We start from the raw sequence: 27,920 nt of genomic DNA, 5'->3' as shown, positions 1-27,920 counted from the left end.
GGTTCATTGACCAAGCATGGGGAACAGTGTTTAAACCCTTTACAATGAAGATCTGTAAAGTTATTTTGAGTTTTAAGAATTATCTTTGAAAGACAGGGTCCTGAAAAAGGGCTGTTTATTTTTTTGCTGAGTTTAGCTTTTGATAATCAGATGACCAAAAACGTGAGATGAAAGAAGTCAAAGAATAGATCACTTTCACATGGACTGGAAAACATAGGGTCTTTTTTGAATAGGTCAGTATGTCTTGTCCTGTTAGGATGGATTCAGATAGATACAGTTAGTGACGATGTCTTTCTTGTGGTATTTTGGGGAAAGAATCTGTAGGGAAATGTTCTTCAGAGTGTGATGGCCTACGTGAGACATTTCTGTTTGCCTAAAGAAGGTCATGGAATGGACATTGTGGTTGCAGGTTTTTGGGACAGCAGCATTTGGTTTTTCTGTGCACAAACACGCACGCATGCACACACACACACACACACACACACACACACACACACACACACACACACACACACACACACACACACACACACACACACACACACACACACACACACACACACACACACACACACACACACACACACACACACACACACCCTTGAATGACATTTTGAACCGTGTCTCTGCTTGCCTTGACCTGGTTCCCAGTGTAATGGCATTGCATTAAAGACAGTTCCAGCTTACTGACTCTTAAGATTGAGTCCTTTTGCAGTTGAAACAGGCGTGACATTCAGAGAGGCTGCTATCCTTTGTCCTTGGCTACAAATCGAATCAGGTCCCTTGGAAAGGTACTGTACAAAAGACCAGGTACAGAAAGAGTATCTATAGAGTAGAGGAGTACACTTCAGATATGTACGTCAGTATAAAGTAGATATTAGATGACATGATTCTACGGTGAAATGTAATTACAGTAGTCTGGCACAAATCTCAGACTGAAATCACATAGACTCAGTACATTTTAACAACCCAGTGAGCCAATACGTTAGATAAATGGAGCCATCATCAGGTGTAGTGTCTTTTGTTATTGTTTTGTGTCAAATGTCAGCACTCGACTCAGTGTTTGCACTGATTTTTAAGGGAACAGTCCATGCGAATCAACTGAAGTTCAATGTCAAGTTCAAGTTCAATGCACTTCACTGTAAAAAGTTTGACCTGACTCGAAGAACCTCAAAGAATTCCACCAAAACGAATGTGTTTTTAAATAGGTTTCTTTCTGTATTATCTCAGCTCTGTGGCACCACAGTCACAGCCAGAGTGGCAAACAGAAAGAAAGAGACATAATGTCTGACATTTGTCATCATTTATCGCTGCGGAGTAAAACCACAGTGGTCCTCCTCACATTGTCTGACGCCATTCATATTGATCTCATATCTAATCATAATTAAATTGTACAATTTGGAGCCGTTTCTAACATGCCACGTCAATCTTATTTGATTCAATTTAAAGGTCATTTCCCACAGTATTACAGCCCCAAATACTCTGCTGTCGCCAGCAGATTAGAGGAAAGAAACAATGTATGAACTCTAGCTGTGCTTGGATTAGCCTACATTAACTCATGTCAAAAACCTGGGTTGGACTGAATTGCTCAAATGAAGTGACTGCGCAACATTATTGTCTAAGATAACATATTACGTTCTACAATTCCAAGAATGGACACATGTCATTTTAAGGTAAAGGACTATTCTTAACAACTCTCATAATCCTCTTTTATAAACCAGATGTGCAAAGACGATATCGTTCAATCACTCTTTACTTTCCTGACAACACCATGTTCTGTTTGATACAGTATGGTATTAGTAGTTCCTGGAACCAGCCACAGATCTGGATCCCATTGGTGTTTCACTCTTCCCTAATCCCACAATCGCTTTTGTTACTGCTGTTATAATCATCTTTCATGGCATAGCATTTTATTTCAGAGGACATTTTGATTATTTGTGTCCTTTATTGTGAGGATTTGTCTGGCTTGTCCCTATTTTTTTCATACTGTTGATCCTTATCAGTTCTTCATTCGGTTTTCATTCTCTGCTGAAGTCCGATGGAGAAGCGGACCATAGAAATAAGAATGAATAGAAAAGGCGTCTCCATTCAAGTCAATGGTGGCATAATGGGTTGACTGGCAACCATTTTTAGTGTACCCATGAGTTTACCAGTCAATTGCCAGGGTTAGAGCTCTCAAGCCCTTTCTATTCATTCTTATTTCTATGAAGCGGACCAGATCCATGTTCTAGAATCGATCACAATAAGGCCTTGGCTTCTCTGACTGGTTATGTAATTTCAATGAACAGAAATGTACAATGAAACAAAACAAATCAATTAAATCAAAGCTTGATTTCAGTTACCTTTCTATAGCCGAGGATGTTATAATGACCTAGAGTATAATGACATAAAAACATTATCTTCTGAATCTCAATGGAAACAAGATCCGGCAAATGTACAAACGTACAGCAGATACAAAAAGAGGGTTCCGGATGGAATTTAAAACTCTTCTCCTAGAGTCCGGAAAACTCGTAACAGTACCACAGTTCACACCAAACTAAACTCTAAATTACTTATCACCTGTTTCAAATCACCTCGTCAATCAGAGGTTTATAAACCGCATTACCCAGACTTCCAGAGGCCCTGCTGTTTCCTCCATCCCTCTATCCCTCTGCCAAGTCCCCTCATCCCCCTCATCTCTCTAATGTCTTCTCCTACTAACGACATTACAATGTCCTACTAGAGGGAGGGAGGGAGGGAGGGAGGGAGGGAGGGAGGGAGGGAGGGAGGGAGGGTGTTATCACCACCAGGGAGGGAGGGAGGGTGTTATCACCACCAGACTCCTCCAAAAAGAAGGCAAAGCAAATGTACTGAATCAGATCAAAACCCACTATAAACCCAGAAGATTTTGATGACATGCAGTATACCCAAAATAAAATACAACTATATAACAGAGAGTTTAAGATTTTTAAGGACAATTGTCTATGTTAGCAAAATAACTCTCCATCCTTCCCCCTTTCTGCAGTGACGGATAAAACAATAGTAGAAGCTCCCTCAATCAATCAAATGTGTCTCCTTTCCCCTCATTTAACACCTGATTTACTTAACAAAAGGCACATCTCAATAGGTGGTCCAGGTATGCCATTACAGAGCCCAAGTGGTTGCTCCTCAAGCAAGGGGGGAGGCCGATGACATCATAGATTCCCATCAGACCAACTCCTTGAATGCAGTTGTGTCTAAAAAAATATATTTTTGTTCTAAACCTATTTTTTTAACCTTTAGTGTGTACTTCACTGTATTTAATCTTGGGATATCGCTTTTCAACAGGACATTTTAAAAAATTTACTGGAGGACTTTAAAATCCGTGATGAGGTGTGTAAATACAAGTGCAAAGTTGAGACATGTTTTTAGATTTGGGGTGCACAACATAATATACACTAGATCATGGTTCCTGTTTCTAAATAAAACCCTTCTCCTCCAAAATGTTTATTTTTTTGTCCTACTATCATATATTCATAACGGGTACTCTCAGTTGCATTTTCACTTCATGGCTGCAATGTTCCATCTGTTTATCAAGAGCTGATAGAGAACGCTGCGTAATTCATCCAGTGAGGAGTGGAGGCGCCCACTGCAGTCAGTGAACATGAAAATTGGATTCAGGTAGATAAGTCAATCTGTGGCTCAGATTGTTTTATTGTTGACCTGGGAGCGAGGGAGGGAGGGAGGGAGGGAGGGAGGGAGAGACTGAGAAGGGGAGAAAGAGAGTTAATGCATTATTTCCACATACTAAAACGGTCCAAACAGAATACTGTATGTTTATCTTAGTTGTACTTATTTTCTGGTTCACATTTTAAATTAATTATAACTTCTAAGGCTTAATGAAGCCTTTGTAAATCCTTTATAAGGCCTAGATGCATCACACATAATTTATAAACAACAAATATGATTCTTCATATTGAGTACCTTGTGAGTGGAATGTAGTACACATGTAAATGAAAAGTTATTGTTCCCATTATTCTCCCAGAAGAGAAAATAATGTTTCCAATATAATGTTTCGTTATAAGGAGTGGACCAAGATGCAGCGTGGTATGTTTCCATCCTTTTATTTGGAAGAGAAACTCAAAGAACAAAAACAATAAAGAGAAAAAACTAAACGTGAAGCTCAAAGTAATGCTCGCAGGCAACTATACCTAGACAAGATCCCACAAAGCACAATGGGGAAATGGCTGCCTAAATATGATCCCCAATGAGAGACAACGATAAACAGCTGCCTCTGATTGGGAACCATACCAAGCCAACATAGATCATTAATCACCTAGATAAACCACCCTAGTCACTGTCACGCCCCAACCAACATAGAGAATAAACAGCTCTCTATGGTCAGGGCGTGACATTGTGTTTGTTAAATGAACTTACTGTAAAACTTACAATCAAAACGAAGCACTTCTATGTTTGAGTGATATATTTCTAAAAGAAGAACATTAAAGAACACCTTACAGTTTAAATTCATACACTGTAAATCCCTAAAAGCTTAGAGTATTTAAAACCTATTTTGGGATTATATTCTATAATTCAACGATAGATGAAGCCCTTGAGAAACAAAACAAGCACTTTTGGAAGGAACCCCCCGTCCATAATGCAATAAACTCTTCTAATATAAAACTTTAGAAGGTAATTGCAATGGCAAAGTCAATGGAGTGTGTTTATCTTCCTCTTACACTCTGTGGGATTTGTGGAAAAATTCACCTTACGCTTAATCTCGTGTTCGCTGGTGCGGAGAGGAGGAAGAAAAAACATGAGTATTAAAAGGTAATATTTGAATACATTTTTAATCAAAGAGGAGGACAGATAGATACAGATGCTGACTGTTGAGGAGAAAGTGCTTCTCTCAGAAGTCAATAAAGCAGTAGAGGGGGACAAAAGAGGAGAGGAGAGGAGAGGAGAGGAGAGGAGAGGAGAGGAGAGGAGAGGAGAGGAGAGGAGAGGAGACGAGACGGGTGGAGAGGAGACGAGACGAGACGAGACGAGAGGAGACGAGAGGAGACGAGAGGAGACGAGAGGAGACGAGAGGAGAGGAGAGGAGACGAGAGGAGAGGAGACGAGGGCTCTCGACAGAAATGGCTGGGGTCTGTCATAAACAGTCAGGTCAGAACAGGCATACTTGAGTAAAAGTAAAGATACCTTAATAGAACATGACTCAATTAAAAGTTTAAGTCACTCAGTAAAATACTTGAGTAAAAGTCTAAAAGTATTTGATTTTAAATATACTTAATTATCAAAAGTAAATGGGATTGCCAAAATGTACTTAAGTATCAAAAGTCAAAGCAAAAGTATAAATTATTTCAAATGGCTTATATTAAGCAAACCAGGGATGTCCAGGGATGTTCTCTTGATAAGTGTGTGAATTGGACCATTTTCCTGTCAAAATGTATAGAGTATTTTTGGGTGTCAGGGAAAATGTATGGAGTAAAAAGTATATTATTTTCTTTAGGAATGTAGTGAAGTAAAATTAAAAGTTGTCAAAAATATAAATAGTCAAGTAAAATACAGATACCCCAAAAAACAACTTATGTAGTACTTTAAAGCATTTTTCCTTAAGTACTTTACACAACTGCATTTTGATGTATGTGTGGTCCCGGGAATATAACCCACTATCCTGGAATTGCAAGTACCATGCTTTAACAACTGAGCTACAGAGGACCATATACTGTATGTAACCTTTAACGATCACACAGACAATAAATGAAAGGAATCGGTAAGGAGTTAGCGGCTTAGCCAGTTAGCATTTTATATTGATCTCATGTTTGTACAATCCTCTGCATTAGTCGCCATTGACCCCCAGCTCATTCCATAGAACCAAATGAATGAAATCACTCAGTTGTAAATAAACCGTTATATGTATTTGAATTATTTTGTATTATTGTATTTATCATTTCAATCTGGAATCCTTAATAGTGAAACTGCCACGTCCTTTTGCGATATTACCTTTGCAGTCTGTCAAAGAAGAAAGGAACTAATACCAGCTATGAAGGCTGCAAGAGAACGAGGTGACATAGCATATCTGAGGCATGACAAACTAATTGTTCACCTTCCCTCCAAAGGAGTTATGAGGAGTGACAGATACAGGTAATTCCAGCCCCCCTCCCCCCCTCCCCCGCCCACACACACACACACACACACACACACACACACACACACACACACACACACACACACACACACACACACACACACACACACACACACACACACACACAAAGACTGACTGCTTCCAACTGCTGATTCATGTTTGGGCATATAAATTCTGTAAATCTACCACTGCAAGGTCTGTTGATTGCGCACTTGAAATTATGCCGTTTAAGGAACGAAATTCCTGAAATATGCTGTCTAGTGCAGTCAAATAATATTCAAGTATTTGCAATATCAGAGACTCACTTGGACCCTTCTTTTGAGGATGCTGAGATCTCTATACATGGATACAATATGTTCAGGAGGGACAGAAATAGATCTGGAGGTGGAGCTGCAGTTTACATCCAAAACAACGTCAAGGCTTAATGTTGAATGGATTAGAGGCACTATGGGTGCAGGTGCTTTTATCACATTTGAAATCTATACTAGTTGGTTGCTGCTATTAGCCACCTTGTGCTGATGTGAAATATCTTGATGTAATTTGCGAAACGTTGGATAAAGTATCTAATGAAAATAGGGAAACATATTGTTGGGGAGATATGAATATAGATTTTTTTATAACACCAACTGTCCAATGAGAAATATACGTATTTATGTTGCCAATGTATGTAACATGGCCCAAGTTATGACATTACCAACCAGAACGTTCACTAATAGGTCCGGTATCACATCATCAACTTATATCGATCACCTTTTTACACATTGTTCTAAAGCTGTATCAGTGGCACTAGGTTGCAGTGATCATGACTTGGTTGCACTCACTAGGAAAACTAAAATGCCAAAGGCTGTCCCTAGGGTAACCTACCGCAGGTCCTGCAGAGGGTTCAATCAGGACTCATTTGTGGATGAGATTAAGAATGTGCAATGGTTACAAGTGTGTAGTAAGGATGATCCTGAAATGTCACTGATTGTTTGTTAATTCAATTATTTATGAGTATAGCTGATAAGCACGCCCCTTTAAGAAATGATTTATGAGTATAGCTGATAAGCACGCCCCTTTAAGAAATGATTTATGAGTATAGCTGATAAGCACGCCCCTTTAAGAAATGATTTATGAGTATAGCTGATAAGCACGCCCCTTTAAGAAATGATTTATGAGTATAGCTGATAAGCACGCCCCTTTAAGAAAACGCACCGTGAGGTCAAACGGTGCCCCATGGATTGATGATGAGCTGAGAAATGTAATGATTCAACGTTATGATGCCAAAAAAGTAGCAGATACATCTGACACTCTGTTTGATAAGCAAAGTTATTGTCATTTAAAAAATATTGTGAGCAAGACAAACAAAGGAAAGAAGAAGGGATTCTGTCAGCACAAAACTGATGAAGTGAAGGGTGATGGGAAAAAAACTGTGGAGAACGTTAAACGGTATTATAGGTAGGAATTCGAAAATGTCTGCCTCTTTTGTTCAATCAGAAGGTTTATTTATTACGAAACCACACAACATCGCAAACTACTTAATTAATATTTTACAGGCAAAGTGAACAATTTGAGGAATGCTATGATTCCAATTGATGGCTCCATGTCATATACTGACATGTATAATATAATGTATAATATCTGTACATTATAGGAACACCTGTAATTACAAAAGTACATTGATGTTTTAGTTTGAGGTAGAGACTTTGTAAGTGCATGAAGAGGTCAACTGTACAAAAGTTATATGCCTGTTTGTTGAAACTACACTTTCAGATCCTGATGATACTATGTTCCAGTCTTACTTCTGCTAGCACATGATAGCAATAGGAGGAAGAAGGATTGGGAAACTAAATGCAAATAACAATAAGCTGAAATCCGCCTAGCAGAGACATTTTTGTATTAGCAACTATGAGCTTATATGGTATTAAAGTTAAGGGACATCACCCTGGGCGAGGTGATCTCAGTAGGGGATAAAAAGGGAAAACATCATCTTTTGAACTGAGTATGTTGCTTGCAAATTACTGTCAGTGTAAACTCCAGGTTGCAATCCGGCTTGCAATTCTTATTTAACAAACTAACCTCTGATCAAAGACGTTTTCCTGTGGTCTCTTGTATAAACATGGGGCAGAAAATATTGTATCATGATGGAGAGGCAATGCATGTTCAAATTTCGTCAAGTAGAAAGAGAAGAGGTAGAAAGGATTCTGTTGTCTCTTTCGGATGACAAGTCACCTGGTACAGATAATCTTGATGCCAAACTGCTTAGAGTTACAGCTAACCAAATATCTACCCCAATCTAACATATTTTTGAATAAGTGCTTGATGTATGAGGTGTGCCCAGAAGAGTGGAAAGAGTCAAAGGTTATTCCACTACCTAATGATAAAAAATCTGCATTCATTGGTCCTAATAGTTGCCCTATGAATTTGCTGCCTGTGTTGAATAAATTATTTGGAAAAAATGTATCTGTACAAATCAAGGATTATTTCTCATGTAATGGTCTGATTACCGGTTTCCAGCATACATACAAAGAAGGGCATTCCGTGAGTACGTCCTTAGCACAAATGACAGATGATTGGTTAAAGACTATGAATGACAGGAAGTTAGATTGTGCAGTGTTGCTAGATTTCAGTGCTGCTTTTGATGCAATTGCTCATGAACTGTTACTAGGTAAACTCAAATGTTATGGTTTTAAGTCTGCAGCTATATCCTGGATGGAAATCTGTCTATCCAGGAGAAGGCAAAAAGTGTTCTTTCATGGTAGATTTTCAAACAGTATACTCTGTGGTGTTCCTCTGTGGTGTTCCTCAAGGAAGTTTCCTAGGCCCACTTCTCTACTCTATCTTTACTAGTGATTTACCTTCAGTAATGAACAAACAAGAGTGGTCATGTATGCTAATGACTCTACAATGTGTATTGCAGCATCAGAATGTAACGAGCTAACAGGTGTACTGAGCAGTGAACTAAGAATGGTGTCTGAGTGGGTTGATAAGAACAAATTGGTGTTGAACATTTCTAAAGCAATATGTCATGTATTTGGTTGAAGATATATGCTTGCTGATGATCCCCCAATTGAATTTGTCGATGAATAGAACACATGTAGAGCAAGTGAAAAAAAAAAAAACTACAAGGCGTCATGTTGGACGCAGCTTTATCATGGTCAGAACACATAGATACTATTGTTATTAACCTCTACAGGATTGGTAGGTACCCCACCGGACAGTTGAGCTAACATAGGCTAATGTGATTAGCATGAGGTTATAAGTAACAAGAACATTTCCCAGGACATAGACATATCTGATATTGGCAGAAAGCTTGTAATCTTGTTAATCTAACTGCACTGTCCAAATTACAGTAGCTATTACAGTGAAATAATACAAAGCTATTGTTTGAGGAGAGTGCACAGTTATGAACATGAAAAGTTATTAATAAATCAATTAGGCACATTTGGGCAGTCTTGATATACATTTTTTAACAGAAATGCAATGGTTCATTGGATCAATCTAAAACTTTGCACATACGCTGGTGTCATCTAGTGGCCAAAATATAAATTGTCCCTGGGCTGGAATAAATTATGGCTTTTCTCTTGCATTTAAAAAATAATAGTTAAAAAATGATCTTTTACCAGATCTAATGTGTTATATTCTCCTACATTCCTTTCACATTTCCACAAACTTCAAAGTGTTTCCTTTCAAATGGTATCAAAAATATGTATATCCTAGCTTCAGGTCCTGAGCTACAGGCAGTTAGATTTGGGTGTCATTTTAGGTGAAAATTTTAAAAAAAGGGGCGGATCCTTGTTAAGATGGGTAAAGGACATGTTAGGGCTAGCCTCATGTTAAAAGGACATGTTTAGAGTATGTAACATCTAGCACACTGAATCAGTGTGGAGGGATAGATGGGGATAATTGGAGGGATAGATGAAGGGATAGATGGAGGTATAGATGAAGGGATAGATGGGGATATATGGAGGAATAGATGAGGGATAGATAGATCTGTCATTGGGGCACTCGCTATCACAACGAAGCAATTCAGCATTTTGCCTTTGGAAAATATAAGGATTGGGTGATGTTTTGGCTGGGGTTTGGTGTGGTGGTACTGGTGTGTGTGCGTGCATGCATTCATGGCATGCACGGCGGATTATGCTCGCGAAAGGAGGCTAGCCCCGGTGGGGAGAAAGTGGGGAGGATGTGCAGAGAGAGAGGGATGGAAAAAATAGAGGGAAGAAGAAAGGGAGAGGAAGGAGAGAGATGGCCCTAGCCCTCATTTGTTTATCAGAGCAGCGGAGGCTTGACACAGCACGTTTGTTATTAGCTCTCTCCACTGAAGCCCCTGTGTTAACGGAAGGTGCAGGAGGGCTGAGCCTCCAAGCCTTTCTCAACTGGAAGACAACACATCAGCCTAACCCTAATTGTAGAGATCAGGTTAGCCCTAACTGTAGAGATCAGGTTAGCCCTAACTGTAGAGATCAGGCCAGCCCTAACTTTAGAGATGAGGCTAGCCCTAACTGTAGTGATGAGGCTAGCCCTAACTGTAGAGGTCAGGCTAGCCCTAACTGTAGAGATCAGGTTAGCCCTAACTGTAGAGATCAGGTTAGCCCTAACTGTAGAGGTCAGGCTAGCCCTAACTGTAGAGATGAGGCTAGCCCTATCTGTAGCGATGAGGCTAGCCCTAACTGTAGAGATCAAGCTAGCCCTAACTGTAGAAATGAGGCTGGCCCTAACTGTAGAGGTCAGGCTAGCCCTAACTGTAGAGATGAGGCTAGCCCTAACTGTAGCGATGAGGCTAGCCCTAACTGTAGAGATCAGGCTAGCCCTAACTGTAGAGATCAGGCTAGCCCTAACTGTAGAGGTCAGGTTAGCCCTAACTGTAGATATCAGGCTAGCCCTAACTGTAAAGGTCAGGTTAGCCCTAACTGTAGAGATCAGGCTAGCTCTAACTGTAGAGATGAGGCTAGCCCTAACTGTAGCGATGAGGCTAGCCCTAACTGTAGAGATCAGGCTAGCCCTAACTGTAGAGATCAGGTTAGCCCTAACTGTAGAGATCAGGTTAGCCCTAACTGTAGCGATGAAGCTAGCCCTAACTGTAGAGATCAGGTTAGCCTTAACTGCATAGGTTATGCTAACCCTAACTGTATAGATCAGATTAGCCATAACCACATACTGTAGATAAGGCTAGCCATAACTGTATAGATCTGGCTAGTCATAACTGCATAGATCAGGCTATAGCCCTTTACCCAAATGCTGCAAGCTAGACCTAACCGCATACTAACAAACAACAGATCAGGCTAGCATTAACCGCTAACTCATACAGAAGGGTGATGAGGAGCCGCTGACTATGTTCAAAATGGGATGTATTTTTTGTTTAGTTGTTTTCTCAGGGAATTTTCAATGTGGGGCTTCATCGTGTGTTCTCACGTAGTTTTTAGTACTGTACCCTTTTAAAACTCTGGATTGATTTTTATTGCTGTAAATCCCAGGAAAAATCACCACTGACGGGACAAGACAAAGAGGAATACATTTAGCATATTGACACGTTTCTTTCAAATGATGACCTTCAGGAATCCACAGAAAATGTCAGCGGCAGGAAGGGGGAAAGAAGAGGCTCCATTTGCAATTCCCTGTCCCTCTGCACAAACACAAGACCTGCAGCCTGGAAATGGCAAACACATTACTGGGGGAGGGAACGATCTCCTCCCTCTCCTAGCTTAGGATGGAGAGTCTGCATAATGACAGGGATATGTCCACCACAGCTTCCTCTATGGTGTGTGTGTGTGTGTGTGTGTGTGTGTGTGTGTGTGTGTGTGTGTGTGTGTGTGTGTGTGTGTGTGTGTGTGTGTGTGTGTGTGTGTGTGTGTGTGTGTGTGTGTGTGTGTGTGTGTGTGCGTGCGTGCGTGCGTGCGTGCGTGTGCGTGTGTGTATGTCGGATATGGACAGCTTAAATTCCCATTCCGATTGAGAGGTTTCTGCAACACCCCTGGGTAATGGGTCATATGACCTTTCCTCTGGACACCTGCTAGCCTGGCTAGCCACATACACACCTGCTTGCCTGGCTAGTCTAAGACACACACCTACTAGCCATGCTGCGTGTGGTGAGGAGCGAGGACATCTCAGTGTTGACATTTGATAAAGCAAAGATCTCAGGAGTCAGTGTTTGTGTACTGTTATTGTTAACCAATTGTCCTCATCCCATGTTCACCATTTCTAAATCTAATGAGGTAGCCATGACAATAGGAATACCGGAAGATCAAACCGTAAGCAGATATATTTTATTTTGAATCGACATTGTCTGGTTTTTTGTTGTGGCAATAGTCTTGTCAAGCAGGGATTTTCTCCCAGGTTTTGGATGCAGATATAGTTAGCATTAGATAGGTGTGTGCCAGATACGTTTAGTGTTGTGAGTGTTAGAACCAAGTGTCAAACACATATCAGAGGCTTTGTCCCTGTAGCCAGGTTGAAACTTCTGGAATGCTGGGTAGATAGAGGACTTAGGACAGGCAACCTGTCTGTGTCTGTGTTGTAGCCTGGTCCCAGATCTGTTTGTATTGTACTGTAGAGCCAAATCCAATGGTCATTGTCATGCCAAATGTTTGGCAAGACATCAAGAACAGTTCTGGGATGAAGCCACCTACATGAAACAGCACAGAAATTACTATGTTTGGCATGAGGATGACCATAGTAGTTGGCTTTAATGTACAGACAGACAGACTTGGCACCAGGCTACACAGTATAGGCCCACACTGTCTGTCACAAGCTTTTAAAAACATGTCCCTACTAACTAAGCAGCTGGCTAGGGACACATCCTGTATTTGTGTTTCGGCATGCTCAGATGGTCCCATGATGGGTTTCCTGGCTGTCTGCCCTCTAAAGTGCTCCCCCTCCCCTCATGATATGGAAAAAAACACACTTTTAGCACAATGAAACGTAGGAACCAATCACTGAGAGCTCAGACAGAATAGAGGGTGACACCTGGTATATTTTCTACTTCGGGACAAAATAAAGGGTGACACCTGGTATATTTCCAGCTTGGGGTGAAGTCTAATATGGTTTATGTTCACATCCAGTCTCATAACAGAGTAAATAGAGCCAGGTGGTGCTATCCAGACTCACTTTAACTCAGTAATTTACACAGACAGACACAAACACACATGCACAGAATGAATGTACTGTATGCACGCATGAACACACACACTGTTATCCTAATTTAGTGCTTGCTAATTTATTGATTAATGGATAACTGTGATTCTCTCCGTTTTACTTGCCCCTTTAGATACTGTGATTCCTTTGTTTGAGGTGCGGCCGCCCAGGGGAAGGTGCAGGTGAGAAGGAAGCTAGGTTTGAAACTGTGGCAGGGCTCCTTTGTTGCTTTGGTTTTGCTAAGAGAAGTATTAATTTGATGGAATGATGACTTAAGTCAAAGTTGCTTTCCTTCCACCTGCAATGAGACCTATTTTTGATTGATTTAATGGTTGTTTGATTATTTTGCGTTATATTCTTTTTCTATTTTGTTTGCCAAACTCAAACTAATTTGGTTTTCGGAAGCCGAAGTTCAGAGATAAATTAATTTGGGACCTGTTACCTACCTTTGACTTAATTTCATGTATTTCCACTCATACCTATTCTCAAATAACCTGTGTGGCTGGCCTATGTTACGAGTTATTCAGAGTTCCCTACGCTAGGCTGTGACATACGTGAAGGTCTACTTCATACACATATTCACTCACACATGCACATACACCAGGGAGATGGCTCTAGTTTGAAGTTGAAGTTAGACGTCCATCCAGGTCCCAAGAATGTCTAGAATTGCCTTGAAAACCAGCCACTGGGGGCAGCAGTGAGCACTATTACTTTAAAGTAGGCTGGCGGATGCTAGGACGTTGTGGATGGGAGTAAAAGCCTTGCAAAGTCGCCGAGGGCTTTGTGCTCAATCACAGTGCTGTTTTTGTGTTTGAATCCTATCCCAAAGGTGAACCCTTAACCACTCGGAATTCCTAAACTTAACCCTATTTTAGCCCTATCCCAAACCTGATCCCTTAACTTAACAAGATGTGAAACACCCAGCCCGACACCAGTGATAAACACAAATTACACGGAGAGACGCCAGCACAGTTTGTGCGCAAGAGTACAGAGCGTCAATTCACACACTGCTTAGCTTATACCAACTTAATTGTCATGAGAATCTGTAATAAAACAGTTGAATTTGTTATGTTCTCTATGTGGCCCTTGTGAATGATTCTTGTGTTCCTTTTGACTCACATATGTCCTATGGGAACCATCGTACCTGCCTGCTCTAAACAGTTGTTATGTTAGCTCACCAAGGTGAGGACAGTTGTAGTTAATACACCTGAGCAGTTTAAACAAGATGAACACTTACCACGCTGCGCATTGGTCCTCCGATCCTTTCTACTTCTACTCCTCATCAGAGGAAGACAAGCGTTACAGAATCACCCACCACCAAAGGACCAAGCAGCGTGGTAACGGGCAGCAGCAGCGAACTCCAGACTCCTGGAAATGGGAGGAGATCCTGGATGGCAAGGGACCCTACAGCCGGGAGAGTATCGCCGCCCCAAGGCAGAGCTGGAGGCAGCAAAAGCCGAGAGGCGGTGGTATGAGGAGGCAGCACGGCAGCGCGGTTGGAAGCCCGAGAGGCAGCCCCAAAAATGTATTGGGGGGGACGCACACGGGGAGTGTGGCTAAGTCAGGTAGGAAACCTGAGCCAACTCCCTGTGCTTACCGTGGAGAGAGGGGGACCGGGCAGGCACCGTGTTATACCGTGAGGTGCACGGTGTCCCCGGTGAACAGGCATAGCCCGGTGCGGTACATAGCAGCGCCTCATATCATCCGTGCTAGAGTGGGCATCGAGCCAGGTGCCATGAAGCCGGCTCAGCGCATCTGGTCTCCAGTGCGTCTCCTCGGGCCGGGGTACATGACACCAGCCCTACGCATGGTGTCCCCGGTTCGCCAGCACAGCCCAGTGCGGGCTATTCCACCTCGCCGCACTGGCCTGGCTACGGGGAGCATTCAGCCAGGTAGGGTTGGGCAGGCTCGGTGCTCGAGACCTCCAGTGCGCCTTCACGGTCCGGTCTATCCGGTGCCACCTCCACGAACCAGCCCTCCGTTGGCAGCCCCCCGCACCAGGCTGTCTCTCCGTCTCTTCCCTACAGGTGCTCCCACCACTCCAGGCCTGCCAGAGTCTCCCGTCTGTCCTGAGCTGCCAGAGTCTCCCGTCTGTCCTGAGCTGCCAGAGTCTCCCGTCTGTCCAGAGCTGCCAGAGCCGCCCGTCTGTCCTGAGCTGCCAGAGCCACCCGTCTGTCCTGAGCTGCCAGAGCCGCCCGTCTGTCAGGAGCTGCCAGAGCCGCCCGTCAGTCAGGAGCTGCCAGAGCCACCCGTCAGTCAGGAGCTGCCAGAGCCACCCGTCAGTCAGGAGCTGCCAGAGCCGCCCGTTAGCCAGGAGCTGCCAGAGCCGCCCGTCAGCCAGGAGCTGCAAGAGCCAAACGTCAGCCAGGAGCTCCCAGAGCCACCAGTCAGTCAGGAGCTGCCAGAGACGTCTGTCAGTCAGGAGCTGCCAGAGCCGCTCGTCAGTCAGGAGCTGCCAGAGCCGCTCGTCAGTCAGGAGCTGCCAGAGCCGTCGGTCAGCCAGGAGCTGCCAGAATCGCCCGGCGCTGCCGGAATCGCCCTTTACCCCGGAGCTGCTGGAGTCTTCCGTCTGGTGCTGCCGGAATCTCCCTTCCATTCGGGACCCGGGGCTAGAGTCCCCAGTCCGAGGTCGGCGGCGAGGGTCGCCGCTCTAAAGAGGCCACGGAAGGTGAAGAGGCGGACAAAAACTATGGTGGAGTGGGGTCCACGTCCTGTGCCAGAGCCGCCACCGCGGACAGACGCCCACCCAGACCCTCCCCTATAGGTTCAGGTTTTGCGGCCGGAGTCCGCACCTTTGGGGGGGGACCATTCCAGACTATTTTTTTTTGGGGGGGGGGGGAGGGGATTTCTGTGTTTGGCCTGGTATGGTTCTCAATCAGAGGCAGCTGTCAATCGTTGTCCCTGATTGAGAACCATACTTAGGTAGCCTGGTTTCACTTTTGAGTTGTGGGGGATTATTTTCTGTGTCTGTGTGTTCCACACGGGACTGTTTCGTTTGTTTCGTTCATTCTCTCATTATTTTGTATTTTAGTGTTCAGGCAAATAAACAAGATGAGCACTTACCACGCTGTGCATTGGTCCTTGGTCCTTGGTCCTACTCCTCCTCGTCAGATATGCAGGTACAGTGGAGCAAAAAAGTATTTAGTCAGCCACCAATTGTGCAAGTTCTCCCACTTAAAAAGATGAGAGAGGCCTGTAATTTTCATCATAGGTACATTTCAACTATGACAGACAAAATGAGAAAAAAAATCCAGAACATCACATTGTAGGATTTTTAATGAATTTATTTGCAAATTATGGTGGAAAATAAGTATTTGGTCACCTACAAACAAGCAAGATTTCTGGCTCTCACAGACCTGTAACTTCTTCTTTAAGAGGCTCCTCTGTCCTCCACTCGTTACCTGTATTAATGGCACCTGTTTGAACTTGTTATCAGTATAAAAGACACTGGGAAAATTCTCACCTTTGATGGCTACTGGCACACTGGAGAAGTGTGCAATTCACAAATTAAATCTGGTTTCAACTGTAGCGGGCAGACTTGTGTGGGCGAGTGGTTTGCTGATGTCAATGTTATGAACAGAGCGCCCCACGGTGGGGTTATGGTATGGGCAGGCATTAGCTGCAGACAACGAACACAATTGCATTTTATCAACATCTCCTCTTGTTTTAGGATGATAATGCACAGCCCCATGTCACAAGGATCTGTACACAATTCCTGGAAGCTGAAAATGTCCAAGTTCTTCCATGGTCTGCATACTCACCAGACATGTCACCCATTGAGCACGTTTGGGATGCTCTGGATTGACGTTAACAACAGCGTGTTCCAGTTCCCACCAATATCCAGCAAGAGGAGTGGGACAACATTCCACAGGCCACAATCAACAGCCTGATCAACTCTATGTGAAGGAGATGTCGTGCTGCATGAGGCAAATGGTGTTCACACCAGATACTGACTGGTTTTCTAATCCATTCCCCTACTTTAAAATAAAGGTACCTGTGACCAACAGATGCATATCTGTCACGACTTCTACCTAAGGTAACTCCTCTCCCTGTTCGGGCAGCGCTCGGCCGCTACCGATCCCTTTTTCCTTTTCTGGTTGTTTTGTCTGTGTTCCGTTTCACACCTGGTTTCAATTGCTTTTATTTCTGTGTGTATATAGGGCACCTGTTGCCTGCCTTAATTCGTGCAGGATTAAGTTTGTGGGTATTTGCGTTCGATTATCTGTGCTGTTGATTGTTTTCCCTATTACGTATGTGTATGTAGTGTCGGAACTCGTGTATTGACACGAGTTTCTGTTCCTTCGAGAGCGTAGTTTGGATATTCATCTGGGCCAATTTTGTATTGGTGGACTATGTGTGTATATATATATACGTATACATATATCTATATTAAACACGCTTCTCAGAAATCCCTGCTCTCCTGTGCCTGACTCCTACACCTCTCACCGAGACGCACCTTATCACAATATCTGTATTCCCAGTCATTACGGCCTAATGAATATATTTCAATTGACTGATTTCCTTACATGAAGTGTAACTCAGTAAAATCTTTAAAATTGTTGCATGTTGCATTTATATTTTTGTTCAGTGTACATACTGTAACGGTTTTGACTTGAGGTTAGTATGTATAGGGTTGCCAGGTAGGTTGTGCCTACCAGAGAAAACATTGGTTTCTCATTTTGGTTTGGGAGGGAATGAGTCCCATCTGGTCCGTCAAGTCTACACCAATACAAAAGGACTTAAACTTTTCATAAACCCTTAAAACATTGGAAAGAACTTCAAAAACAACTATATTCTTTTGCGTGGGTTGTATTACCAACATAAATGATCACACACATATAATAATATAACACAATGAGTTCTGGTTCCTCGGGCCTAAAAAGAGTCCAGCCCGGTAAAGGAGTTCAGGGAACTCAAGTGACCTTTGTCACGCAATGTTTGTCTGTTCATTCAAGTGTAGCATAAACCCAGTATTAATCATACAATCAATATAACAATTATTTTACCACACAACTTTAAAGCGTATCAACGCTTACTAAGTCCTCAACTACCACTAACTACATAAATCATCACGGTATACATCACACCAAAACAAATAAAATACCTATACAAAAAGGTTGTAATCAGTTGGTCAGTCAGACAATCCAATCCGCCAAGAAGAACAGAGAGGTGTAGTCCACAGACTGACGCAAAAAGTGGATCCGATCCTGGGTAAACTCTATTAAGCTACAAAACACACGTTTAAAGGTAACAAAACAAATGGAATAGAGAAGCTTCAGAACTGAGGGTTGAACACATCCTCAGTCACGTCTCCATCACAACCCCACTTTTGCGCAGCTGATGCTGGCTATTTCATTGAAAGGGAAATCGCCCTATTGGAAGGAGAAGCACTGAGACGGTTCAGAAAAGTTCAGGGCCGTCACAATACATACAGTACATAAGTACACACACACGCACGCACGCACACACACACACGCACACGCACACGCACGCACGCACGCACGCACGCACACACACACATACACACACACACACACACATACACACACACACACACACACACACACACGCACACACACACACACACAGTGGTTTAACTCACAGAGGTGTTTTTCCGTTAACTTCACCCATGGGTATTCCATTGCTCTGACTCGACCCTAGGTCGGGGTCCAAGACATAATTGTGACATGCTTCAACAAGAAGAAAGTGAATGGGACATCTGTCCTAGGGTGCCATGCTTTTGCACAAAGACTCTTAGTCTTTTAGTCTGACTCCTCACTTTTTCTCCTCTCTCTCTCTCTCTCTCTCTTTGCGCCTCCATACACCTTCTGCCAAGGCTGCTCTCTTGTCTCCAGACTGGCAGGAGGAAGGCTCAGTCCCTCCAATGGAGCTGTCAATCAAAGCACCAGGGGACCTGGACACACACACGCACATGCACACACACTCACAGGGAACCTCTCCACGGCCCTACAATTTAGCCCCACTGTCATTTTCTGGCTAACATGGGTGTTATTTCTCTCAGTGGGCTTTATTAGGTCATTTCGGCAAAGGGTTAATGCTGGTGTGTGTGTGTGTGTGTGTGTGTGTGTGTGTGTGTGTAAGAGTATGTGTGTGGCCTTCTATAGGATTGTACATTCGCTTGCTTGCCTTTTCAGCTGTGAGTGATTCCTTGTAAGGAGAAAATGTTGGAGGACTATTTTTCACCTTGTCAGGTATTGAGTGAGAAATGCTCTGGATTTGATTACCAGGCGGTAGGTGGAGTCAGTGACATTTGCGAGACAGAGAGAGAGAGAGAGAGAGAGAGAGAGAGAGAGAGAGAGTTGCAATTGTGCTGTTACAGAGAAGTCTGCGGTAGTGTCACACGTTCCAGCAGCTCATCATGGCTTGTCTCCCCTAAAGGACCAGTAGGATCTTGTGAGCGTCTGCTGGCCAAGAGAACTATGTGTAGCACCTCTGAACAGAGTGCTGGCCGTAATTACCAAACTGAGCACAAACCGATTCTACATATAGAAACGGGCTAAAATTAGTGCCGTCAGTCACCCACCGGCAGTTCGTGTAACACCACACCGTCAACAAGCCAACGGCCCCCTAGTGTAGAGACCAACAACCAGTCTGATTAGTTTTCAACTTAAAAACCCAATGCAGTCAAAAACACGATTTCCCTGTGTTTCACAGTGCCTTCAGAAACTATACATATTCCAAATGTTGTTATGTTACAGCCAAAATGGATTAAATTGCTATTCTTTTCTCACCGATTTACACACAATATCCCATAAAGACAAAGTGAAATCATGTTTTTGTAAATGTTTGCAAATGTATTGTACATTACATATAGAAATATCTCATTTACATAAGTATTCACACCCCTGAGTCAATACTTTGTAGAAGCACCTTCGGCAGTGATTACAGCTGTGAGTCTTTCCACACCTGGATTGTGCAACATTTACCCAATATTCTTTGCAAAATTTTTCAAACTCTTTAAAATTGTTGTTGATCATTGCTAGACAGCCATTTTCAGTCCTTGCCATAGATTTTCAAGTATATTTAAGTCAAAACTGTAACTCGGCCACTCAGGAACATTCCCTGGTAAGCAACTCCAGTGTAGATTTGGCCTTGTGTTTTAGGTTATTGTCCTGTTGAATTAATCTTCCAGTGTCTGGTTACAGTGTCACATTACTCAGTAATGTGTCGTATTGGATTTGCCCCAAACATAACACTTTATTTATTTATCCGTTATTTACCAGGTAAGTTGACTGAGAACATGTTCTCATTTACAGCAACGACCTGGGGAATAGTTACAGGGGAGAGGAGGGGGATGAATGAGCCAATTGTAAACTGGGGATGATTAGGTGACGGTGATGGTTTGAGGGTCAGATTGGGAATTTAGCCAGGACACCGGGGTTAACACCCCTACTCTTACAATAAGTGCCATGGGATCTTTAATGACCTCAGAGAGTCAGGACACCCGTTTAACGTCCCATCCGAAAGACGGCACCCTACACAGGGCAATGTCCCCAATCACTGCCCTGGGGCATTGGGATATTTTTTTAGACCAGAAGAAAGAGTGCCTCCTACTGGCCCTCCAAAACTACTTCCAGCAGCATCTGGTCTCCCATCCAGGGACTGACCAGGACCAACCCTGCGTAGCTTTAGAAGCAAGCCAGCAGTGGTATGCAGGGTGGAATGCTGCTGGCATTCGTGTATTCAGGACAAACAGTTAATTGCTTTAGCACATTTTTTGCAGTATTTTTTGTTGTTGCAGTATTACTACTTTAGTGCCTTGTTACAAATAGGATGCATGACTTGGAATATTGTTTATTGTGTACAGGCTTCCTTCTTTTCACTCTGTCAATTAGGTTAGTATTGTGGAGTAACCACAATGTTGTTGATCCATCCTCAGTTTTCTCCTGTCATAGCTAATAAACTCGGTAACAGTAAGTCACCATTGGTCTCATGGTGAAATCCCTGAGTGGTTTCCTTCCTCTAAGGCAACTGAGTTAGGAAGGACGCCTGTATCGTCATAGTGACAAGGTGTATTGATACGCCATCCATAGTGTAATTAATAACACATTAATAACACCATGCTTAAAGAGATAGTCAATGTCTGCTTTTTCTTTTTTTACCCATCTACAGACTTGTCCTTCTCTGCGAGACATTGGAAAACCTCTCTGGCCTTTGTGGTTGAATTGTGGTTGAAATTCACTGCTCGGCTGAGGGCCCTAACAGATAGTATGTGTGGGTTACAAAGATCAGGTAGTCAAAAATCATGTTCAACACTATAATTGCTCACAAAGTGAGTCCATGTAACCTATTTTGTGTCTTTTTTTGCAGAATTTTACTCCTGAACTTATTCAGGCGTACCATAACAAAAGGGTTGAATACTTTTTGACTTTTCGCCTTTAAATGTTTTATTAATTTGTAAAAATGTTTTTGTAATTCCACTCTGATATTATGGGGTATTGTGTTTAGGTCAGCAACAAAAAATCTCAAATGAATCCATTTTAGGTTCAGGCTGTAACACCCAAAAAGGTGAAAAAACAAAAAGGGTATGAATACTTTCTTTACGGCACTGTATATGTACACTCTCCAGTATATTAGTTACACCCATCTATTACCGGGTCAGACCGCCCTTTTCCTACATAACAGCCTGAATTATTTGGGGCATTCTACAAGGTGTCGGAAACGTTCCACATGGATGTTTGTCCATGCAGACACAATGGCATCATGCAGTTGCTGCAGATTGGAAGGTGGTACATTCATGCTGCGAACAGCCCGTTCCATCTCATCCCATCAGATGCTCTATTGGATTGAGGTCTGGGGGCTGTGCAGGTCACTCAAGTAAACTGAACTCCCAGTCATGTTCCAGGCGTTGTTTTTAAACTCCTCAATTATCCAGTGTTGGTGATCACAGTGCCCACTGGAGCCGCTTCTTCATGTTTTTAGCTGTTAGGAGTGGAACCCAGTGTGGTCGTCTGCTGCAATAGCCCATCCGTGACAAGCACCTACGAGTTGTGCATTCCGAGATGCCATTCCGTTATTTGTCTTTTGGGGTGGGTTTGTGTAAATGTTAGTATGCAAGATCTATTGAAGGAAGGTATTTGTGGATATAGTACATTGTTTGAGTGTGTATTGATGAGGGCAAAGTAGTAAGATGTTGGCTGATCGCTGACTACTCTGGGTCCTACAGACTGATCACTGACTACTGTGTGTCCTACAGACTAATCACTGACTACTGTGTGTCCTACAGACTGATCACTGACTACTCTGGGTTCTACAGACTAATCACTGACTACTGTGTGTCCTACAGACTAATCACTGACTACTGTGTGTCCTACAGACTAATCACTGACTACTGTGTGTCCTACAGACTGATCACTGACTACTCTGGGTTCTACAGACTAATCACTGACTACTGTGTGTCCTACAGACTAATCACTGACTACTGTGTGTCCTACAGACTAATCACTGACTACTCAGGGTCCTACAGACTCATCCTGCTGCTACTGATGTTGACATTGACACCAGCTTTAGTAGTACAGAGCCTATAGACCCATTGGATGAAAACTGTCAGCCTGGAATAAGTTCAAGCTCAACATAATCTGAAACACGCCAAGACAGCCAAAGGTATTATAAAAGCACAGTACTCACTGGAGTAAACCCCTCAGCAGCCTCCACTGGACTACAGTACATTTTAGGTATAGCAAACAACACAGCTAGCTAGCTAAACTTGGCTAGCTAGGCTTGTAGTGGTTCAAGCAAGCCCCGTTATGAATCAATCACCAAATTGTACGGTACTGAACAACACAGCCTCGGTTAAAAGAGAGCTTATATTGCTAGCTAGCTACCGACAGCAAAACAACTTACTGTCATTTGCCCTCCTGAGTCCTGGTCCAGCTGGTCAAATCAAATCAAATTGTATTTGTCACATGCGCCGAATACAACAAGTGTAGACCTTACAGTAAAATGCTTACTTACAAGCCCTTAACCAACAATGCAGTTTGAAGAAAATACCCCCCAAAAAGTAAGAGATAATAATAACAATTAATTAAAGAGAAGAAGTAAATAACAATAGTGGGGCTATATACAGGGGGTACCAGTACAGAGTCAATGTGCCAATGTGCGGGTCACCGGTGTCAAGGTAATCGAGGAAAAATTATGTACATGTAGGTAAAGTTCTTAAAGTGGCTATGCATAGGTAATAACAGAGAGTAGCAGCAGCATGGGGGGGAGGGGGCAATGCAAATAGTCTGGGTAGCCATTTGATTAGCTGTTCAGGAGTCATATGGCTTGGGGGTAGAAGCTGTTTAGAAGCCTCTTGGACCTAGACTTGGCACTCCAGTACTGCTTGCCATGCGGTAGCAGAGAGAACAGTCTATGTCGAGGGTGGCTGGAGTCTTTGACAATTTTTAGGGCCTTCCTCTGACACCGCCTGGTATAGAGGTCCTGGATAGAGGAAGCTTGGCCCGGGTGATGTACTGGGCCGTACGCACTACCCTCTGTAGTGCCTTGAGGTCGGAGGCCGAGCAGTTATCATACCAGGCAGTGATGCAACCCATCAGGATGCTCTCGATGGTTCAGCTGTAAAACTTTTTGATGATCTGAGGACTCATGCCAAATCTTTTCAGTCTCCTGAGGGGGAATAGGTTCTGTCGTGCCCTCTTCACGACTGTCTTGGTGTGCTTGGACAGTGTTAGGTTGTTGGTGATGTGGAGGCCAAGGAACTTGAATCTCTCAACCTGCTCCACTACAGCCCGTCGATGAGAATGGGGATGTGCTTGGTCCTCCTTTTCCTGTAGTCCACAATCATCTCCTTTGTCTTGATCACGTTGAGGGAGAGGTTGTTGTCCTTGCACCACACGGTCAGGTCACTGACCTCCTCCCTGTAGGCTGTCTCATCGTTGTTGGTGATCAGGCCTACCACTGTTGTGTCATCAGCAAACTTAATGATGATGCTGGAGTCGTGCCTGGCCGTGCAGTCATGAGTGAACAGGGAGTACAGGAGTGGACTGTGCACGCACCCCTGAGGGCCCCCGTGTTGAGGACCAGTGTGGCGGATGTGTTGTTACCTACCTTCACAACCTGGGGGCGGCCCGTCAGGAAGACCGGGATCCAATTGCAGAGGGAGGTGTTTAGTCCCAGTGTCCTTAGTTTAGTGATGAGCTTTGAGGGACCTATGGTGTTGAACGCTGAGCTGTAGTCAGTGAATAGCATTCTCACATAGGTGTTCCTTTTGTCCACGTGGGAAATGGCAGTGTGGAGTGCAATATAGATTGCATAATCTGTGGATCTGTTGGTGCGGTATGCAAATTGGAGTGGGTCTAGGGTTTCTGGGATAATGGTGTTGATGTGAGCCATGACCAGCCTTTCAAAGCACTTCATGGCCACGGACGTGAGTGCTATGGGTCGGTAGTCATTTAGGTAGGTTACCTTAGTGTTCTTGGGCACGGGGACTATGCTGATCTGCTTGAAACGTGTTGGTATTAGAGACTCAGACAGGGAGAGGTTGAAAATGACACTTGCCAGTTGGTCAGGGCATGCTAAGGTGTACACGTCCTGGTAGTCCGTCTGGCCCAGCAGCCATGTGAATGTTGAACTGTTTAAAGGTCTTAATCACATCGGCTGCAGAGAGCGTGATCACACACTCTCTAGGCTGCCACAGCCACTTGCTTGTCTCGCAATTATTTTTCTCGACGTCTCAACTCTTCTTCAGTGTATTCCGGTTCAAATAAATAGGGATGTACTGTATGTTCATATGTAAAATAACATTTAAAAAAAAGAGGAATCATCAGCATATAACCAGGTTTCCATCCAACCTTTTTATACCAGTGAAGTACAAGGTGGGATCTTTTTCTGTCTGTAAAATGAATTATGCGAGAACTGTTGGTGGAAACGCTTTTATGCCCAAATATTGATATAATAACCATCTTATCGAAGTAAACTTCGAGTCAAGTATGCCAAACAAGGAAAGCAAGCCGTTCATTAGGCTACAGATGAAATAAATGATGTTGAACTTCACACGGTGGTGAAAGTGCAAGCTTGATGCTCCTTTACAATAAATATCAAGGGTCTTACTCTGGTGACATGAATATCGATGCTTGGCTGGAAACCTAGTTGCTGTAGCTAATTATTTAGCGCACGGTAACATAACTCCCATGAACCTATAAACTAGTACCACCCAGTTTTGATAGGTCTGCATTCGAGGGTGGGAACAAGGAAGTATACAGGTAGCAGGCTCAATCAACCAATGATGTCATTGGTTGAACTCTCCTGGCGCGAACATTCTAACATACAGTTGTGGCCAAAAGTTTTGAGAATGACATAAATATTAATTTTCACAAAGTCCCTCTTTGCCATGCAAATGAACTGAATCCCCCAAAAACATTTCCACTGGTTTTCATCCCTGGCACAAAAGGACCAGCTGACATTATGTCAGTGATTCTCTCGTTAACACAGGTGTGAGTGTTGACGAGGACAAGGCTGGAGATCACTCTGTCATGCTGATTGAGTTCGAATAACAGACTGGAAGCTTCCAAAGGTAGGGTGGTGCTTGGAATCATTGTTCTTCCTCTGTCTACCATGCTTACCTGCAAGTAAACACGTGACGTCATCATTGCTTTGCACAAAAAGGCCTTCACAGGCAAGGATTTGGCTGCCGGTAAGATTGCACCTAAATCAACCATTAATCGGATCATCAAGAACTTCAAGGAGAGCGGTTCAATTGTTGTGAAGAAGGCTTCAGGGCGCCTAAGAAAGTCCAGCAAGCGCCAGGACCGTCTCCTAAAGTTGATTCAGCTGTGGGATCGGGGCACCACCAGTACAGAGCTTGCTCAGGAATGGTAGCAGGCAGTTGTGAGTGCATCTGCACGCACAGTGAGGCGAAGACTTTTGGAGGATGGCCTGGTGTCAAGAAGGGCAGAAAGCCACTTCTCTCCAGGAAAAACATCAGGGACAGACTGATACTCTGCAAAAGGTACAGGGATTGGACTGCTGAGGACTGGGGTGAAGTCATTTTCTCTGATGAATCCCCTTTCCAATTGTTTGGGGTATCCAGAAAAAGCTTGTCCGGAGTAGACAAGGTGAGCGCTACCATCAGTCCTGTGTCATGCCAACAGCAAAGCATCCTGAGACCATTCATGTGTGGGGTTGCTTCTCAGCCAAGGGAGTGGGCTCACTCACAATTTTGCCTAAGAACACAGCCATGAATAAAGAATGGTACCAACACATCCTCTGAGAGCAACTTCTCCCAACCATCCAGGAACAGTTTGGTGACGAACAATGCCTTTTCCAACATGATGGAGCACCTTGCCATAAGGCAAAAGTCATAACTAAGTGGCTCGGGGAACAAAACATTTATATTTTGGGTCCATAGCCAGGAAACTCCCCAGACCTTAATCCCATTGATAACTTGTGGTCAATCCACAAGAGGCAGGTGGACAAACAAAAACCCACACATTCTGACAAACTCCAAGCATTGATTATGCAAGAATGGGCTGCCATCAGTCAGAATGTGGCCCAGAAGTTAATTGACAGCATGCCAAGGAGGATTGCAGAGGTCTTGAAAAAGAAGGGCCAACACTGCAAATATTGACTCTTTGCATCAACTTCATGTAATTGTCAATAAAAGCCTTGACACTTATGAAATGCTTATAATTATACTTCAGTATTCCATAGTAACATCTGACAAAAATATCTAAAGACACTGAAGCAGCAAACTTTGTGGAAATTAATATTTGTCATTCTCAAAACTTTTGGCCATAACTGTACAGCTATAGTGTATCATTTATGTCTTAATAACCCTCTCATCCCTCATTATTATGTAGAGAGACTGTAAAAGCACCCCAAATAGTGACTAGCAGTGAAGTTTCCCTTCAACATACAGCCAGATCATTTTTATCTTACAAATAGCAATGAAACTCATGAAACGCAGCTTACCTTTTATTCCCCTACCTCTCTAGCCTCTCCACATATGTGTGGCATGCTCAATTTCCAGCTTCAGTGAGAATGAAGAAAGATAGAGGGAGAAAATGGGACGTTTGGTTTACAGTAAAGACAGGCCCGGGCTTTCTGCTTGATGACCTGTGAAATCTCCCCACCGCTCCACTCCATTCTGTAGCCCTGCAGTGTGTGTGTCGCCACACTCTGCATGGCAGAATACCTGCTTGGAATAGAATCCCCCACAGAGATGGTTAATTACATTCCCTTCTTCTTTCTCTTGTTTCTGTCACCCCACCATCATGGTAAAAAATCCTTAATTAAATAAAAAAATACTACTACTCAGACCCCTTGACTTTTTCCACATTTAGTTATGTCGGAGCCTTATTCTAAAATGTATTAAATAAATAAAAAGATCAATCAATCTCCAAACATTACCCTATAATAACAAATCGAAACAGATTTTTCTTAAAAACAGAAATACCTTATTTACATAAGTATTCAGACCTTTTGCTATGAGACTCGACATTTAGCTCAGGTGCGTCCTGTTTCCATTGATCATCTTTGAGATGTTTCTACAACTTGATTGGAGTCCACCTGGGGTAAATTCAATTGATTGGACATGATTTGGAAAGCCACACACGTCTATATAATGTCCCACAGTTGACAGTGCATGTCAGAGCAAAAACCATAAGCCATAAGGTCGAAGGAATTGGACTTAGAGCTCAGAGACAGGATTGTGTCGAGGCACAGATCTATGGAAGAG

This window comes from Oncorhynchus clarkii, chromosome 18 (genome assembly GCF_045791955.1).
Source record: "Oncorhynchus clarkii lewisi isolate Uvic-CL-2024 chromosome 18, UVic_Ocla_1.0, whole genome shotgun sequence".
In the NCBI taxonomy this organism is placed as follows: domain Eukaryota; kingdom Metazoa; phylum Chordata; class Actinopteri; order Salmoniformes; family Salmonidae; genus Oncorhynchus; species Oncorhynchus clarkii.
This window is presented reverse-complemented; position numbering follows the sequence as displayed.